Here is a 19,973-nt window from a genome sequence, read left to right on the forward strand (position 1 = left end):
CAATTTGGGGTTCTAATTAAAAAGGATGTATTTCTAGTATCATTGAATTTTGTTTGTTTGTTTTGTGTTTTCTAGCCAGAACAAAACCCCTGAGAATCATGGAATCATTGAGAAGTTTAGGTTCGGAGGGACCTCTGGAGATCATCTGCTCCAAATTTCTGTTGAAAGCAGGGCCTTAGATTAGATTATCCAGGGGCCTGTCAAGCCAAGTAATTTCCAATGAGGATGGTTCCACCACTTCTCTGGGCAACCTATTCCTTTGTTTAATTTTTCTCATGATAAAGATTTTTTTTTTCTTATAAGTAGGTGAAATTTCCCCTGAAGCAACTCATGCCTGTTGCATCTTGTCCTATCACTGTGCATCTCTATGAAGAGAGATCTTCATCTTCTCTAGAAAACTTTTTAGTTGTTGGAAGGCCACAACTATAATTCCCTGAGCTGTCTCCGCTCCACACTGAACAAACCCAATTCCTTCAAACTTTCTTCATCTGACAAGTTCTCCATCCCCCAAATCATCTTGGTGGCCCTTCGCTAGACCTTCTCTAATTTTTCAATGTCTCTCTTGAAGTAGAGAGACCAAAACTGGACTCAGTGTTCCAGAAGTGGCTTAATAAGTGCAAGTAGAGTGGAATAATCACATCCCTTGGTCTGCTGGCTACATACTTACTGGTGCCGCCCACAGCACCGTCTGCCTTCACTGCTGCTGGAGCACACGGCTGGCTCGCATTCAGCTTGCTGTCCGCCAGGACTCCCAGGTCCTTCTCGGCAGAGTTAAGCACCAGCCAGTCAGACCCCAGCTTGTACTGCTGCCTAGGATTATTCTCTCCTAGTTGCAAGACTTCACATTTATCTTTGTTAAGCCTCATGCAATATTCATTTTGGGTCAAAATAACATCTCATTTTACCCCAGATAATACTATTTCATTTTTGACTACATATAATGAAAGCAAAGCAAAGAAGCTGACAAAACTTCAGGGAGAAAAAGGGAGGTGCTCCCCTTGTTCTACCCTAAAGCCCAGTGACTTAACCCTCACCCACAGTGTGGGAGATCTGGGTTCAGCTCTTTCCTTCTTTTGAAGAGAGTTGGACCCATATTGCTCACAACCGAGAAAAGTGCCCTCAGGAGCAGGGTGTAACAAGCCATAACGTATTCCGGGGTTCCTTCAAACTCTCCTGTTGCCACAGTAATACTTTGGTGTAATATACTTTTGACGCTTCTAAGACTAGGAACTATAGGTGTCATACCTCCTAAGTTATTATTTTAACCTCTGGTTATTTGTCATTTGTATGCTCCTCTCCTTGCTTAGTTCAGAAATGCAAAAGTCTAGAGAAATTCCCTGGAGCTTTCAAGAAAAAGCTGCGTTTTCCCAGCTCCAGTGGGATCTTTATGATATACTACGTCTTCGTATTTGGTTTCTTTCCTTTGATGTCAGGGAACTTGCCTGGAGTTAAAAGATTAGTCATGATTTGAATACTTCCATCTTGGTAGTGCTGGTGAGTAAGTAGGGGCTACCTTAGTTTAATTAAAAAAAATAGGTACTTACTGTAATATTTTTTGCTTTGAACTTAGTGGTATTTAGGCCCCCTTTGTTCTTTTTGTACATCATATAGCTTTACATGTACAATAGCTTAGCTTTATATATACCATATAGTAACTTGTGGTGAGATAAGAAATTTGTTTTGTTTTGTTTTAGAGAAGTCAGGAAACATCTAAAAATATTTTCAAGTACTGCTTTTTTTTAACAAAAACGACCCTGGTAGAATGTTTGATGTACTGGGTAATAAAAAGTTGATCAATATTCATTGCTACTTTTGTTTTATTTCAGAATGCAAGTGCCAGAATGAAAAAAACATTAACACTGGCAGTTTCCTTACACAATAAAAATTGTGAGGTTGACTTCTCCATATTATATTGCACTTGCAGATATAAAAGTATGAAAAGTGAGGATAACTTTAATATAATTAGTATGTCAAAGAGAAATAATAGGTCCATGGTATTTTTTTAAGATCATTTTAAAATTTCAAATGAAGCTTATTAATTTGGAATTTCTAGCTTAGCATAGAAGTGGCATAAACTTTTCCTGTCCATTTTACTAATAGCAAAACAAAACATGTGACTGCTGGACATGTGTCACAGACATATGGGAGCACAAATTCTATGGGAGTGGATGGAGAGCACTGCTTTTTAGGACCTGCCCACAGGGTATGAGGAAAAGATGCATTTTCATCAGTAATCCAAAATGAGGGCCTTTTCTGAACATCATTAAGGAAAAGAACACATTGAATTTTCTAAAAATCTAATCTTAGAAAAATATAAAGGATTTTCTAAAATGGAAATTTCTGCATCCAGCATGAGATAAATCAATACTGGACTGCTTTCTGATGCACAAATCAGTATCAGCCACTGAACCAAAACCTCACAGGAACCTCAGTACTCTTTACTTTGTGCAAACAGATTTTGGCATTAGCAGTATTATGTGAAACAAAATCGACCAGTTCTTCAAAGGAATTTGCAACTTGTTTCCATATCTGACTGCTAAAAGGGGAAGTTTTAATGGAAAAATGGGACTTCTCAAGGAAATCCTGCTGAGTATTCTAATGACTACAATTTAATGAGCATACAAGTCACCTTGGAGAGGAAAGCTGCCCTAGTAAATACGGCACAAAGGTGATAATTAAACAAGTTATCAGTAAGTTAAATAGGGAAAGAGGGACATAACTGGCAATGAAAATACACTGAATTTATAAAACATAAATATTCTAAGAGAACATTAAGAAAATAAGGAATTACTAGTGGCCAGTAGTATGTAAGACAGTAAGAAGGCATTACAAATGTAGTAGGAGCAACAGAACAACTAAATCAAGTAAAGATTTCGGTCTTGCAGAAGAAGACATAACAAATCCAATGGCTGGAAATCAAAGCCTGAAAAATTAAAAGTAAAAGATGCAGTGAGAGTGATTATACATTGGAATAATTTACCAGGGTAGGTAGGTGGTAAGCTTGCCATTGCTAGGAATTTAATCCAATTGGATACACTTTAATCTGACTCTGGGAAAAGATCTGTGAGTGTCAGTTATCTGTGTGGATGGCTGCAGAGGTCATTTCTACAATGCAAGCTGTATGTCTATGAATTTATATTTATTCTTCATCACGCCTTTCTTTTACAGGCTGTGGAAGAGAACAGAAAGCCCTCATTGCCCTCAACATGTTCCTCACACTTCCAGCTCTGTATTAAGGCAATGACTAAAATAAAGTCTCATGCTTCAGGGCTACAGCTGGCTGCCTGCAAAAGACTGGAGAGTCATTTCCTAGCTGAATTCTGGATTTTTTGATTTCATTTTCTCTGAAGCATTACAGACAAGCATACCTGGTCATCCAGCCTTGGAAAGAGTGGTCCAGTTCTCTGAGGTGAAGAGGAATTCCCTGCTTTAGATAGTGACTTATCTTCCAACTGGCTGGGTGATCGGACAAGTTCTCCCTGAATCAAGGTAACAAGGACTTTGAGGGCTTTTTGCTTTCCTCTTCGTTATGAAATCTAGGCAAATCTAAGATTGTAATTATGATCATTTGGGTATATCTCATATAATCAGTTCACCATCATTCCTAGGGCCTGGGACAGAGGGGACATCACAGTCTTTTTTTTTTGGTGTTCATATTAGGTCAATATCTCAAAGATTTATTTATTTGTTTTGCATAACCCAAGTCATTGCGGAATATAGTGGTAAATGGGCAAAGTGTTATGTCACATACAATAGAGCACATTGCCTGTTCTGCTTTTAAATTCTACTGAATTATAAAGATGCTGGAAGCTTAATTTTGCTGCAACAACTTGTACATGAAGAATTCCATCTCTTTTTTTAAAATGGCTGATTCCAGTCTTGATGCTTGATGGAGTTACAGAGCTGCTGTACACACTACTCAAATGTCTATTTACTGCCTGTGTGTATAACAGCTAAGAAAGGGTTTGCTACACTTTCAGCAGAATTGCTTGTGAGTTCTGATTTCTTTCTGCAGTGTTCTCCACTTTTTATTTAAAAAAAACACCCCTGCAAAGAGAAAATAATAATCCTTACTAATATTACAATTCTTAAACTATACAGGAAAGGGAGGATGCAATAGTTTTTCTTATTACTTTGATTCTGTTAAACAAATGACAATAAGGAGGAGGGATTTCAGGCAGTTATTGGAAGGCAGACTACATATCATCATCTCCTAAAAGACAAATTGGTTTGTCAGCATTTTGCCTTGTGAAGATGCTGGCACGTAGCCCTGTTCTTATACTAGTCTCTGTTGCACAGGTGCAAAAATACTTGCTTGCTTCACCACGATCTTACTTTCTGTAAGGGAAGCTGAGACTGTCAGCAGGCACCTATTATCATCCTGCTAAACAGTGAAAAGAGACCTGCTGTTTCATCAACATCAACATATTTTCTTCTTACGTGTGAACATGTTTTCTTCATGTGAAGAAAAGGCAAACTCCGTCTTACGTTAGCCATTATGTGCTCTTCTGTCATGTGTGGGTTCAGCAGAGGGGCACATTTGCAATTGCTATTTGTCATGTGCAAGTGAAATTGGTACTTGCATATGTATATATATACATATTGGCTTATGTAAGTTACCTTATGTATCACATGGCTTATCACATGTCATTGGTTTATGTCACATATAAAATTGCCTTATGATGTATATATGGTTAATCATATATCGTTGTCTTATACTAAATTCATCATCTGAAAGGCGACAATATCTGCTTGTAGCTCTTTGTGCTTGTGGAGTGGTTTATACACAGAAGCTGGATGGGTTGAGATAGATGAAGGGAGAAAAACAATAAACCTAGATCATTCTTTGAATGGCAGAACTAACAAGGAGTGCTTTGTTCTCGCTTTATATCTCTTGAACTGTAATACGCTCATGTTCCTCACCCATCAGTGCCCTCCACCATGGTACCTTCTGGTCTTCCTGTGCCTAGGAGATTCCTCACCTACCCTTCGTTCCTCCTTCACTGTGTTATGAGTGTGTGTGTTCAGAGTGGTCGGCAGCTGCTGCCAGAGGAATGTAATGGACTGCCCTTCCCCTCTGCTAGCACCAAAAAAAATTAACGGCTTTGGGAGCTGAGCTCCAAGATGTGCTAAATGTTGCGCTAGTCTGTTGTAAGATCTTGCTGTTTTAAAGATGTCTACTCTATTCAATTTAGTTGAAGTTGAACAGATATGACAGGGAGACAGTATAAAGCACGCAAGCTTCATTTCCTCAGGAAGCCAAGCTAAAAAAAGATCTAACTAGGAAAATTTTCAGCAAACATCTGAGAAGTTTGCTGTTAATTATCAAAATGAAGAAACAGAGTGTGCTAACACTTTGTTGATTTAAATAATCACAATTAATCTCTCAAGAAATAAACCTGCTGAAAAAAATGAATAAAACACATCAGACTTGTGTTCTGTATAACATTCCTTTTTAACTTGCTGTATTTGACCTTATAATAACAATGTCCAGCTTTAAAAATCAACCTCTCTTACCCAAAATCTACAGGATATACAGAAGTTAAAAGGAGCATTTATTCCTAAAGTGTCAGAGAAGCTCTGGTTTTGAGGTTGTTTATTGAGAGTGAATAAATTGAACCAGGTCAGCCTGAATTAGTCATGCACTCCTTAGAGTGTTAGTGTTCTTGGAGGAAGATTCAGCATCTCTTATGGATTGATACAGTACAAGATTTCCTGACAACATTCCTCGTATCCTTTAGAGCTTGCAGAGCTTCTGCCTTGTGACATACATCTCTACGCACGTTTTGCAGAGTAGTTTTTGATTCATTGATATTGATACAAAAGGACGAAGAAGTAAAATACACATTTCCTGTATTGTTGTTTCTATACTGGCTATAAAGCCGATATTTTAAAGGCCCTGAAGTTTCTGAAAATGGAGCTTTGGTTTCTTTTGAGGACCAGCCTTCTGATGTTTATTCGCTTGACATCTGCATTGTAAAGGCCAGTCAGGAACCACAATATTTACAAATCGTCCCCTGTATTTTTGGATAATCCAGGCCTTTCTCACTTTACTCAGTTGTTGTAAATGCATCTTATAATTTATACAGAATGTGGTTCATCTACAGTGTGACTAGGAAACATTAAAAGAAAGCATTCAGTTATAATTTATGCATCTGGTGATACAGACTGGGATTTTTAAAAGAGCCCAGTAGAATTAGGCATCCAAATTTCATTAAAATGTGGTGGAAGTGAAGCGTATAAGCTCTGTTAAAAAGCTTAGTCATTATCTTTAACTCTTATTTTTTTCTCCAGTTTAATTTGCACATAAGTTTACTTGGGGGAGGTAAGTAGACTACGCTGACTTTGCACACCTTGCGTTCTCATTAGCAGGAAGGCATGATCATCTCTTAGAACTTGTGCACTCTACAGTGTTCTTACTTCTTTCATTTCTAAATTGCAGCTCCAGGTACCCTTCTAACTGCTGGATTTGTAATTAAAACATTATTTTCATAACCATAAAATATTGTTATAAATATTAGATCAATAAAACTGTTCATACAAATGATGTGATGAATATGATTTTGAAAGTGTATTATCGTGTATATGACATATTTGGGAAAGATTTGTACCTTCTGATACTCTAAAATTTTGGGGGATACAAATCTGAATGAAAGTGATTTCAGAAAATAAAAAGTTACTATAGAATGTAAAAGAATTGCATGCATTATTTTTAAACACAATGCAAGGTAACTACAGATTATGTTTAAGATACTGTCAGAGGTCTAACAGAAAACAAAAGCTTGGTCTAAGGACAAGCATCAGTGAAGTATGATACAATAAATACAATGAAGAACCAGAGGAGCGAGTGATTGGAGGCATTATCAGATGAAGAAGAGTAAGCAGGGAGTGGAGCTTGTTCTGAAGTTAGAAAGGATTGATGTGGCAGTACAAAATGTGGTTATTGGATGAAGGAGTTAGTAATTTTCCCAGCAATGGTCAGCCCCTATTTATTGCGAAGAAAGAGTTAATGGTTTTCCTGCCTGGTGCTGAAAATAGAAGTCAAATCTAAGTTGTTTCTTGAAAGCAGATATAATTAGATCATGAAACTTCATGCTTTTTGGTCTAAATAATAGCATGAGAATGGTCACACTAAACCAGACCAAGTCTAGAGCAGCATATTGTCTCTTAATTGTTTCTTAGGGATCAGAATAGGAACTGGGCAAACACAGAGTGATACTTTCCCCAGTTTCCAGCTGTATGCAACAGACATACTACTTGAACTGTTGATTGAAGTGCATTATACGTTTAATAGCCCTTGCTGAACTTTTCTTCTATAGATTTTTCTAATTATTTATTAAACCTACTTATACTTTTGGTAGCCACAACATTCTTGTAGCAATAAGTTATATCATGTAGTTATGACTTGTGTAACAATTATTTTTATTTGATTTAAACCTCATTATTTGGTGCCTTCTAGTTCTTCTGATATGAGAAATAGTGAATAATTATTCCTTATTTGCTGTCTCTATGCTGTTCTCAATTTTATATAGTTATAGTTATAGTTTATATTATTTTCTCTTAGCCGTCTCTTTTCCAAGATGAAAAAGTACTTTAATCCATCCTCATACAGAAATAGTGTTATACTGCCATTCATCTTTGATGTCCAGCACAGACTTTTCCTACTTCTAATAAAAACTTGGACATGGATGAATCAGAACTACATGCAGTATTTCAGATGCAGATGCATTCTGGGTTTTATACAGTGATGTAAAATTTTGCCTTTTGCTTTTTCTTCCTTGTGTAATGGTTTTTAACTTTTCTTTTTTTTTTTTCTTTTTTTTTTTTTTTTTGCAAATATTTTCTGCCAGTGAGCACTGGACTGATGTTTTCAGACAGGTCTCAACAATGACTCCAAGATTTTTCCTTGAGTGATAATAGCTAATTTATTTAGAATTTATCACTACGTATGTGCAATTATAATTATTTTTCCATGTATTATTTTGCATTTATTGATATCAAATGATGTTTGCTTATTTGTTGTTCTGTGTTCAGTATAGCAACACCTTTTGCAGTAATGACCATTATATGCAAAATGTATCATCAGCAAATTTTGTTGTCTTGTTATTAGTTCCATTTTCCAGATCATTTATATCATTTCCAGATCATTTCCAGATCACACTGAAGAGAATAAATTCAAATACAGATTCTTGATCACTTCTCTCCCATTGTGAAAAAAATTTATTACTACACTTCAGCAAGTCATTAATCTACAAAAGAATTTTCATCCTTATGATAACTTAGTTTCTTTAAGAGCCTTTAGAGAGAGATCTTGTCAAAATACTGTGACTTCTGGAAATCCAAGAACATTATAGCAGTCTGTATTCACAAGCTTGCTGACTTCTTTCAAGAACTATTAATAACTCCAGTTTCATGAACCAACAGTAAACTGGAAACCCCAAATCAATCAAATACTGCAAATGCTACATAATTTATATACTAAAAATATCTACAAGTACTTTAATTGTTTGTATAAAAGTTCTAACAGTTAGTGACAATTTCTGCAGAAAAAACAAGTATTACTATGCTGCCAGAAGCTCCAGGGACTAAGGTGTGGATTTTCATCGACCCTGAATGTAGTATGCTTTCTTTGTGATAGAAGTCTTCTATTTATTTGCTGTAAATGAGACATCCCTGAAGCAGCAGCGAAGGAATGAAAGTTACATTTTATCACTGTAACATTTGCAGAAAAGTGAACTGCTAAACTCCCTATTTGTAATGAAACTTTGACTAGCCATGAGTTCTTAAAAAACTTACCTGCAGGTGCTTAATTTTTTTTTTATTTAAAAATTTATATCTGAGCTTTATGAACGTCTGATTAAACTTTTAAAATAAATTAAGGGTGAGAGGATTAGACAGGGAATTGGAAATGAACTGTGGTATCTTTTGCCTCTAGCTCAGCATTTTGAAGGCAACCCAAATGAGATGTGACAAAGTGTAGCACTCTCTCTTCTTTTTGCTGACCTATGTGTAAGTGGAGTTTGGTCTCTGCCAAGTTCTTTGTGTGTGAATGGTCACGTCACCATCCCTGCTACTATAATTAGCACTAATTAGCCCTTTATTGGAATTTAAAATAAATAGGCCATGAGTTAGGTATCTCAGAGACTAAATTATTCACTTAGATGATCCATCCAGACTGGGTGAAAAGGCTGCTCCCCCTGCTCTTCTTTTTCCATAGTTTCACATAAGTTATCAAGATGTATTTTAAGCGGCTAATATGTCGAACTCCTGTGTTTTGCTCAAAGTTGTGCCCTATTGCCATTTAAACTATAAAATCCTGTTGAAGGACAGTTCCTGACCGTGAATTGAATAAAGCCATGTTTTCATGTGTTACAGATCTTAACTGCTATTGGAAGTTTTTTTCCTGGTTTCTTTGAAGATGTGAAGAATTTCAGAGGAAATTCTTGTCAGTAAATGTGCAGAGAGGTGTTCCTATTTATGCAGCCCCCAATCGAAACTCCACAGTGCTCCAACTCAAATGCATATAGTGAATCTAGTCTGGCCCTTTCTTATCAGGACTCTGCTTCTGTTTCTGCTGTCTTTTGCACTGTCCTGCTGACAGAATATTTTCAGATCCCTTGGTGATCCCTATTCATTTCTCCTGGTCTTCCCTCACTTAAAATGCGACATCAGACACTAATGGATCTCCTGGGAAGGGGAAAGGAGAGCATACTCTTTCAGAGGGATGGTGGATGCAGCAAGGCTTCTGCACCGATGTAGTCTGTGGGCTCTTTGGTGACTACCCTACCCCTTTCTCTTCACTCGCGACTGAAACCCTACTCATTCTTCTCTTCTCCCCAAAGCACTGGGTTTTTTTTCAGCTCTGCTGCCTCCTGAAGTTTTTTTGCTCCTTGGAGAGAAAAGGAAGGCGAGCAGCAGGAAAAGGGCCAGTCCTTCAAACACACTGCTTGCTCGGAGTTGCCAGCTCAAGAGAACATCACCCAGTGTGGCACCGTAGTGGTTGGGAAACCTGAACCTGCTGCAATTCAGAGCACAAAGTGATGTATAGTCCACAGAGGGCTGAGGTATAATGACACAGGAATCTGTCATTGCTCTTCTGGAGTGGTCGTCGTTATTCTAATGGCTTCTACATTATGGTAATGGGAAAAATGCTCATAGCTTAGGTGACTGTTTCATCTGTGTATTTCAAAAGCAACTAGCCTTGGCACTAGGGAGAGTGGCATGTGATAGATTATCATACTACCTTAAAAATCCTACATGGCATGCCAGCTGCTTACAGGTCTTCAAATATGTACACGTCTTCAACAACACAAACAGTAAATGTTATTCTGGAGGTAAAGAGAAGCAGTGCAAATCTTCTTTTCCCCATAATTTCTACAAATTATTGGATATTTTAGGTCTTTAATCAACTAATTGAAACAAGTATTTGGACTTAGTTTAAGAACAGCAAGAACCCATAGGCCATTTCAGTGCAGACAAAAACTTAAGCTGTCAATATATAATTTATGAAACAACTGGAGTTTCAGCAATCAAGTAAGAGACATTTCTTGTTTCCCATGCTAGGGCAGCACTTTCTTGTAGAACTAGTTCATATCATAATGATCCACTCTATGGAAGTGACTCATTGGTGCATTTTGGAGTTTAGACAAAGCCCTTCTATTAACTGTCTCTTCCGTATTACCTTCTCCATGTTTTTCCTGCGTTCATAACAGAATGATTCGGCCTGCTATCTGATAGCAAAACAGCTTCTCATTTCCGCTTTCCTTACATATAAAGGTATCAGGCTTTGGCTAAGAAAGCTAGATTACATGTCACCAGAAAAGCATCACCGATTGTTCCAAAATGATTTTGCGTAATCAACAAACAGGGTTTCTTTTGTTTCTGTTTTTTTGTGCTGGTCCAACTATTTTGACAACTGCTACAGCTCATATAAATGCGGATATAATTGCACAGGGCTAAAGATGCCTAATAATGACATCGTATTCTCTTTTCCATGTAGAAGTAACTATGCCAGTATGGCTATGCTAGCATCAGCACAACTGCCATACACAAGACCAGATGTACCATCTTAAGTATCTCTGCATAGTTAAAATGTGCAGTATAACATTTATGTGTATATAAAGCCTTAGAGCAGAGACATGCTAAATGCATTCTCCCTTTTAGAGATGTATCTGTTGCCTTAGGAAGACTGTAGCCTTCTTGACAGTGTGAAACTTTGTTCAAACTGTGTCAGTTCATTTCTGTCTGTGTAGTCAGATATAAAATTGAGTTACAGTGGCTTAATGGGTTGCCACATGTCAGTAGTAAAGAATCCATGTGTGTTGCAGAAGCCCATCACAAATACAAGGCAAAATTTATTAAATCAAACCTCTCCATTTCACAGAGGTTTAAATGAATTAATTTTATCTCGTGTTTGCTTGTAGTCTAAGAGTGTGCACACACAGGCTGTTACTGTACTCAGCTGAAGCCCAATAGTCATTAAATAGTAGTAAGCTGACCCTGTGGCTGATCTCCAAATTAGGATTTTGGAACAATTTAATTAGGTCGGTTTTAGGTAGGTGACTGGGGACTGAAAACCTGTATAAAAGAAATGAGTCTGTCCTATAGGCCAATAAAATAATACCTTTAGTAACTTTATTCGGCCTGTTTGTATAGTGATGACTGGATATTTTCAGAGGTGTTTAGAATCCCCAACTTCTGCCTGAAATGTTTTCAGATGTGCAGCTTTTCTCATTTATCCCTAGCATTTCATGTGTGTGCCTGTTTCAAGAAAATTGCATGCTTTTTGGGCTTCGGACAGTTTTATCTTCATGATAAATCCTTTTTATTTCTCTTCTCTTTTATTTTTCTCAAACTTTGCCCTATTTACTAACATGTAAGGAAGCCACTTCAGAGAGCCAAAACACGACACTATGAAACAAACTGTTATATTTGGGGTTGATTCTGAACAAAACCTTGCTCTTCTTCTCATAAGTTGCATTAAAAGAGATAAAAGAATTATTATACTAATGGTAAATTAATATCTCATCTCTCAATGACAAATACACTTGTGGCAAGAACATTACTGCCAATTGTAATGCCTGAAAATGTTGCAAAAACTCCAAGAAACCAAGATCTAACTACACATCATCAGTTATGCCTCTGGGGTAACGTGTGGAAGAAAAATAGGATTCAGCTCTTCCAGAACTGAGTGAAAATATATCATCATATAGAAGTTTATATTAGTTTAATTTTCGCTAATACAGAAGACCAGTATTATTTGCAAGACAAACCTGACTGCAAATATTGTCAGCATTTTTTCACACTTTTTCATTGTGAAACAGAAACCATTGAATATAATGAGAAGGAAACACCCTTTCAGTATACCATGAGTTCCTTGCATATTGCCACACCCTGTTAGCAATAAACAGATGTCTTAATTACAGCTTATCTGAATTTCTTTAAATATTATACTGCAAACACTGGGCCAAATTCTGTTTTCGCAGTTGCTACTTGAATCCAAAAACTCTTGAGGTCACAATTTTATCCCCAGTTCTTTAGCTTATTAGCAATTTTCCTCCTCAATTTTGAGGGCTGTTCATTTTTTTCTTACTGTAAAAAGGAGTGAGAGAAGGGAAGGGGAGAAGAAGGGAGGGGAGAATAAATAACAGTTTTAAACACTGAGGCATTATCTATAAAACTGACTTATGATGGCAGTAGAATTTTCCCTATACTTAAGTCCTTGAAGGGAGCAGCATTTAGGAAAAGGTGGGAGGAAGAATACTTCCGTCACTGTGCTCATCACTTTGATCTTTTCTTAAAACCATGAACAAAAATGCCAGTACTCTTTCTGAGTAAGATTGACCTTCAGACTAACTTCCCATGGACCTCTATGTAACCTATCATTAGTAACTCACTGATGGTTTACCTGAATTGGATTAGGATGAACAACCTAGAGGTAAAAGCCTTTGCGGGAATTTTGGCTCCCGTTAAGTCAGTTTTCCAGTATATTGCCTAAAAATTTACTGAATTGTTCTTTATCTTAATTCTTATCTATAAAACATTCATTTGCATAAGTCATTCTTTAGAGTAGATAAATGTTTTTATTCCATAGCACTTGCATCACTTTTGTAACTACTATGAATGAAGCAACCCTATGAATTGTTCCTTGCTGCTTTACTTTTTTCTGTGCAGATTCTTAGTTATTGGATGGTGATGGTCCCAACTGCCCACTTTCTGATAAGCAAAACATAAAACAGTTAAATTCTGACAGACCTCTCAGAGTCAATTGAAGAAAATGTGCTATTTTTAGTCCAACTTACTTTTCGGATAACAACTGCATCAAGGGAAAAAAATCAATATGTAACAGAAATCAAGCGCATTCACAATCCCTACTCTGCCATATAATTCATAAATTAATGGATCTAGGTGACAATGTTTTTTGTGGAAAGACCCTAGAAGAGTGTTATCTGTCGAAAATTATACTTATGTAAGTGCAGTGCCTATATCCTGGAAAACTTTTTGTCAGCTATACATTGAATTTGCCTATGTAGGCATCTAGAATCCTTCTGAGGAAGGATGAAAGAGCCATGAAATAAGCCTATGTTGCTTAGAGTCCAAATGTTATAAATGGCTAATGCAAAATGAGCAGAACAGTAAATCTAATCTTTGGCAATGTACATATTTAACAGTCATAAAATCTACTTCTAGGTTTGCTGATAGTAGACTTCTGTTTTAGATGCTGCATGCCGTATATCTGAATTACTTAGAGCATGGAGTAAAACTAATTTTTGTTCCTACAACCAAGTGTATAATATTTAAAGTGACAAGAAATCTGCCGTAGAAATTGTAGAATAATAGAATCGAGCAAATGCTTGCTATTCTAAATACATTTACCACCATAGTATCTGAAAACCTTATTGTAGGATGATAGGCAAAGTATGACTGCTCATCTCTCTTATATTTTTTTTCTATCATCCACTCTACATGTGCATGTTGTAATACCATGAGGTTTTTTTATGAGCATTTTCCAATAACATATGTTGTGATATACAAATGTATATGTAAATGAAACATGCTTTGCATTTGGGATAAAAGGGAGTGAAGCACTTCTCAGATTTTTTGTAGGTCTTCAGGACTAGGCCTCAGGAAAGCCTTAAAACTCTTGCTCACAGTGGCTTTTAATTTTATTGTGGTAGATTTTATTGTGTAATTGTTGACCATGGTTTTTACTCTGGAAATGTATTGATCTTGGTCGCAGGCCATGAAATGCCTTAAGAGCAAGACTTAGAACATTCATCATTGGGTGGGAAGCTGGTGCAGAAATCCTAAAACCAGCTGGTCGTGCTCGTGATGGCTTCTCTTGTGGAGGACATCAACTGCAGTGTTCACGATGAGCTGGGTGCCCAGAGTGCTACAGGCCTCTTGGCCAGGGCTGGCACGTAGCTGTAGTCAAGATGAGCGCTGGCAAAGGCAGGAATAACCAAGGTCAGGTCATCGTCTGTCGGAGGGGCAGGGTGTCTCGGGCCCAGCTGGGGAGGAGAGCAAGCATTGCTCCCAGGCGTTGCTGTGTGAGAGCACAGGGCTATTTTGTTCTTGCTAACTTATTTTCGGATGAGTTTTGGAGAATTTTTCTTCTTCCTTTTGGGTAATACATGCAGAGCTCTCTGAGATTGTAACTTCTCTATCCTCTTATCCATGTACAGATGGGATCAACATCTGGGAAAGAAGCACAGGTTACAGTGATTTTGTTGTGCTGATACATCCTTCCCTCCCTCCTCACTCCTGATACAATCGACACTGTTGGACAACTGGGGTAAGCTCCAGGCATCACTGGGTGCACAGCAGGATTGCTGTTGACTTCACTGCTGGTCAGGATGCTACCTCGTACCCAGCTGCTGTTTAGTAGAAGCTCTTTCTACATTTTGGCATTGACTACCCATTGGTTCTGACTTGTATAGCCCTGGATTATTAGTAGCTTATTGGAAAAGCTGTTTTTCCCTCCCTATGTAAAGTATGTTCAAGCACAGAACTTTTAATTTCATTAGTAAAAGCTCCATGGTTTGGGGGCTTTCATTTCTTTCACCAAGCCTGAAGTAATTTGGGTTAGTTGATTGCCAGGAAAAACTTTGGTTGTTGTCTATTGTCATGGACTGTAGCGTGTACTCAATCTGAAACTGGTGTATGTTTATTTCATTAGTACAAATTTTAGCATGTGATATGGAAACAAGGAACTGCGGGCATCTTTTCTAAGAATTGTTTTGTTTTTTTTTTATGGTGAAAGGGCCTAGAGCACCAGATTGTCGCACTTGTCTTGTGTATAAATCCAAATAGATAAAATGTAAGTGCTCTATTTATTTTGTGTAGTTTTAAAGATCCTGTGTGTTGGCAGGTAGGCATAACTTGCATCAAGATAAGTTTTAAAATAGAAATTCATGTCTGGATACATATTCTGCAACAACACTTTTAGTTTGTAATTATTGCCTGATGCATTTAATACTTCTGTGCCCTTCAACTCTGTAACAGTGTCTCATGGGAAGTAACTGATTAATTCATTTAATTCATCCGAAAAGGCACAGGAAATTTTATGTCATCCAAAATTGTACACTTGCACATCTAATAGAAAAAATATAATACTTTTCTGCCTATTCCATATCGTATTACTCAGAAGAATATAAGAAGCACTCACAAATCTGGAATCTCAGTCAAAGTAGTTTTCACGTTGTTTCCTATCCTGCATAAAACCTTCCAACAGCCACATAAGGAATTTACTCGTGAAAAACTCCAACAGCCATATGCCAAGTCATTCTAAGCTAACAAGTAATCCAATAAACCTTCACTTCGCAGCAACACAAATTTTATCTCTACAAGTAAATTCAGTATCCTTTGAAGGAAGAGAAGAGTATTCTACCTTGCTTTTCAAACAGACTAGCACCTGTATCGCTTTGGACAAAAAGCTGCCTGGCTCCATGTAGACTCTTTCTAAAATGTGGGGATCAGCATACTTTTTTTGTACGAGTTTGTTATATACTTTCAACGAGACCTTTTCTTTGTGCCACTAGACATATGGCACTCCGTGACCATCCTTAGGATTCTTGAAATGTAAGGAGTATGCAATGTTAGTATCTTGGCAATCCTCATTCCACATTTCTCACCAGCTAGCAGCACTGTTCATGTTTACTGCCACATGTTAAGGACATAATAGCCACGTTCCTTTTTACATCTACAGAGTTGTAGGATGTTATATCTCTATCTGAGACATTATAATTCCAACTTTCCTGCTAGTGATGGTTTTGCATCTTCAGTATAAGGCTGAGACTTACAGATAAAGTTTGGGCTTTATTTTGGCCATTGGCCATCTGTAATGTTTGCATACTGAAGTAATTCAAGCAAAATATGAAGCAACTGAAGCTTCTGCCAAAAGCTAATGTGAAAACAAGTATTTGAGGTTTTACACATCCAAGCTTCTCCTGTTTCTCAGTTTCTAATACTTAGTGTACTTGGTGGCTTTTGGAAGGGTCAGAAAGCACAAAAACTAAAATACATAGGACCGTTTCAGTTACAATTATGATTTTCCCTAGACTGGAAATCTCAAAGCAACCTGTTCTAATGGCGACAGGAAATGGCTGAGAACTTTGTATGACTTTTTGCATACTAGTAATGGTAGTGTAATTTAGGGGAGGGCCAAAGTAATAATTGCGCAGAACAGGAGGTACAGACTAGTCAGAAAAGAGTTTTGTAAACAATGCATGTTATATTTTGCCTGAATGTTGATAGTACTTTATTAGCTGGCCACAGAAGCAGTGGGTAGCAGGGTAAAACAGGAGTGACATAAGAACAAGTGAGGTAGCTGTGGCAAGTTAAAATCAAGAAATTTCTCATATTTGCCCACTAAACTAATCTAAAAAACACCCAACAATGGAACAGTTAATGAAAATATTACAACACCTAGTTTCAGGTTGACTTGCTAAAGATATTTCTGGCAAATAAGGTAGTTGCAGAAATCATTTAACACATCTCCACACATTAGTGTTTAAATGGCATAGAAGAAACAGGACAGGATACTTGGGGTGGGGCAGTTACAGTAAATTTTTCTCCCACAAAGAGTCTCACCAAAACAAGATTCTAGCCCGACAATAAGGGACAGCAGTGTAGTCCTTGTTCCTTACCCGAGTGCACCGAGCCGTGCGTCTCACGATGCTTTTCTTTCAGATGACAGGTTGTCTAGCAGGCAGATCCCACAGCATGAGAAAGATGGGTGGTATTTACCTTAGCTAATCTGTCTGGCTATAAAGCTCAACGATTACCCACCACTGGGTCAAAGAGCAAAGCAATGAACGCTTTGCCTACGTTTACTGGTCTTCATGTCTACCTTTCTCCAGTGATGCACCATTAAAAGTGCAAATCAGAAAGGTACCAGAGCAGGGATTATAACATGTCCTGGAAATGTGACAATTTCACACTTCATAATTAAATTGTCAGAGCGATTAAAGAGGAGTTGCTTTTATAAAGTGAAAATGAGGAATACAGTGTTGTAAGAGATAATCTGCCTTTTATTAGATCATCTTGAAATAAAAGACCTGAAATACACATTCCTGTGTTTGTATTGGATAAAATCCTATCCAACATTTGTGATGTGGTATGTGAATGCTGGATGGAAATAAGGTGATTTACATTTATTGTATGGCATGTAGTGTAATGATCACCTAGAAAAGCTTTCCTTTGTCATGATTTAAAAGTAGATCATATAGTGCCAAAGAAAATACAAAAATAACAGATTTTGTGGATGAGTCTAAGTATTTGTGCATATATATTAGCTTATCGTGCTTACAGTTTCTGGCAAGATAGAAGAGGAGATATTTATTCTCGAGCTGACTTTAAAGTATTTATTTTTTGGAATGTTGTTTAAGAAAATTGATACTTCCAAGGAATTGGAACTAGAAGATTAAGAGTTTTCTAAAACACCCACCCATTCTTTTTGAGCTTTTTTTCCAGCCAGCTATGTGTACTTAAATGACAGGGGAACTCAAAATTGTTAAAAGTATGTATGCTTTTGCATAGTCAATAATTTCTAACTGCATCTATAAATCATAGTATTTACATTCCCAATCTCTGTATATTTGCTCACACATCTGACTATATTAAAAAGAAGAGAATAAAGGAGTTGCAAAGGCCAAGTATAATCTCTATCTGTATATATATAGTATAAACTTTTTATGTAAGTAAGTGGTGATTTTTCCTTAATACTTGTCTTTTTTGTGCTTTGGTTTTCTAAATCAGAGTGCTTCTGATCAGGCTGTCTGTGTTTGATGGTAGAGAGCTCCATGAAGAGAGATTGTAAGTAATGCTTTCCAGAGCAGTCAACAGCCTGTGGGGCAGAATGCTCATTTGGGTAATGAGATAATATCACGATCAGGTCTTACGCAGAAATCTCCAACATCAGAGAAACAATCACGCTACTTGTTATTAAATCCTTGTGGCCTATTTGGTGCTGTCCTGGACTTGATAAGTCTTTTCTCACCAAGATGTTTTCAAGAACTAGTATGGTCTTGATGATATGATTCATTTGACAGCATTTTTGGTTTCATAACCAGATTCATAAAAAATGAAACAATTCCCAATGAATTCTAGGCTGTTATTCCTATAATAAATCACACATTGTCTTGCTAAATAAATCTGATTGAATGTAAATATATGTAAGGGTCTTGTGTTTGCCATCATAATTCAGTTATCCAGTTAAAAGCTATGCTTCAAAAATCATGAAATAGGCTTAAAATGGATGCAAAAATAGTAAATGTTAAATCCTTTTTACCTGTCTACTGTTTTTCTTGGCCATGCAATTGTATCACATTTTAAAACTTTATCTTTTGTACCTGTGAAATGTACTTGATTTTTGTTAATGGAAAGTGGGATTTTCTTCTACTCCCCTTGTCTCTAGGAATTATGACTGTAAGATAGCATGATGACTCATGATTGTATTATGGGAGGTAGTGATATTGCTCAAAAGAAACTGGTATCAGGTGATGCATAGAGGTCTCTCGATTCTACATTGTTCTGGTGTCATTGGTGGGAAATTCTTCAGTGAAATAAAATCAAATGAATATTTCTTAATAAAATACAGGAATGTGGATTTTTGATTTTTTGATATTTTTATTTATGTTATTGCTGGACTTCATTTTTTAAATGTGCTGCAAATTTTAGTTGCCAGTTCAATGTAGATAAATATAAGTGATGTCCCTGGAAAAAAGCAGTCTTAACTCTACATGTAGCATGATGGGCTCTGAATTGAATGTTACCATGTAGGAATGAGATCTTGGAATTATAATGAATAGTTCTTATGAAAGCATCAGTTTAATGCTCAGTGGCAATAAAAATGTAAATCAAATGTTAGGAATTATTAGAAAAGAAATAGAGAACAAAAGAGACCGTGTAAATCCCTACAGTGTTCCCGTCCCCTCGTCTCAAAAAGGATAGCATAGAACTGCAAAAAGTTCAGTGAAAGGAAATAAGAAACATCCAAAGTATGGAAGCGCCTTTGCACAAAGAATGACTAGCAGGACTCTTTAGTTTTGAGAAAAGAAATAGAAAATGATTGTTCTTTGCCTCTTTCCAGCAAGATCTAGGTATCTATGAACCTAGAAGGTAGCTGGTTCAAAATGAACCAAAGGTGTTTTTCTTTACGCAGTATGTATTAAGCTGTAGAACTCCTTGTTGCAGTTCCTTATGGATGCTGAGAGTTTACACAGGCTAGAAAAAACAAGACAAATTCATGGAAGAAAATCCCACTGTAGTCTAGTGAATACACACTACTTACAGCACAGGAGATCCCAAATGCAAATTGTTGGAGGCTGAGAGAGCTTCTAGGAAAACTATCACTGTATATTCTCATACCCTTCCCAGCATGCCAGCAGGCATCTGCTGTTGTTAGATCCTGGATCCATCAGGAGCAAGCATCCTGGGCCAGGTAGACCTTTGGTCTGACAGTAGGACCACTC

At 37.1% G+C, this 19,973-nt stretch overlaps 1 long non-coding RNA gene across 1 annotated transcript in view; it reads left to right on the forward strand.

Annotated features, from left to right (window-relative positions):
- Window positions 1–19,108, forward strand: part of LOC112996468 (uncharacterized) — a 33,153-nt gene extending 14,045 nt beyond the window's left edge. Inside the window, exons 2-3 of the long non-coding RNA XR_003262449.2 lie at window positions 3,169–3,489; window positions 14,685–19,108. This is a non-coding gene — a long non-coding RNA (uncharacterized LOC112996468). The remainder of the gene's footprint in view (window positions 1–3,168; window positions 3,490–14,684) is intronic.
- The last annotated feature ends 865 nt before the right edge of the window (window positions 19,109–19,973 follow it).

This window comes from Dromaius novaehollandiae, chromosome 4 (genome assembly GCF_036370855.1).
Source record: "Dromaius novaehollandiae isolate bDroNov1 chromosome 4, bDroNov1.hap1, whole genome shotgun sequence".
NCBI lineage: Eukaryota > Metazoa > Chordata > Aves > Casuariiformes > Dromaiidae > Dromaius > Dromaius novaehollandiae.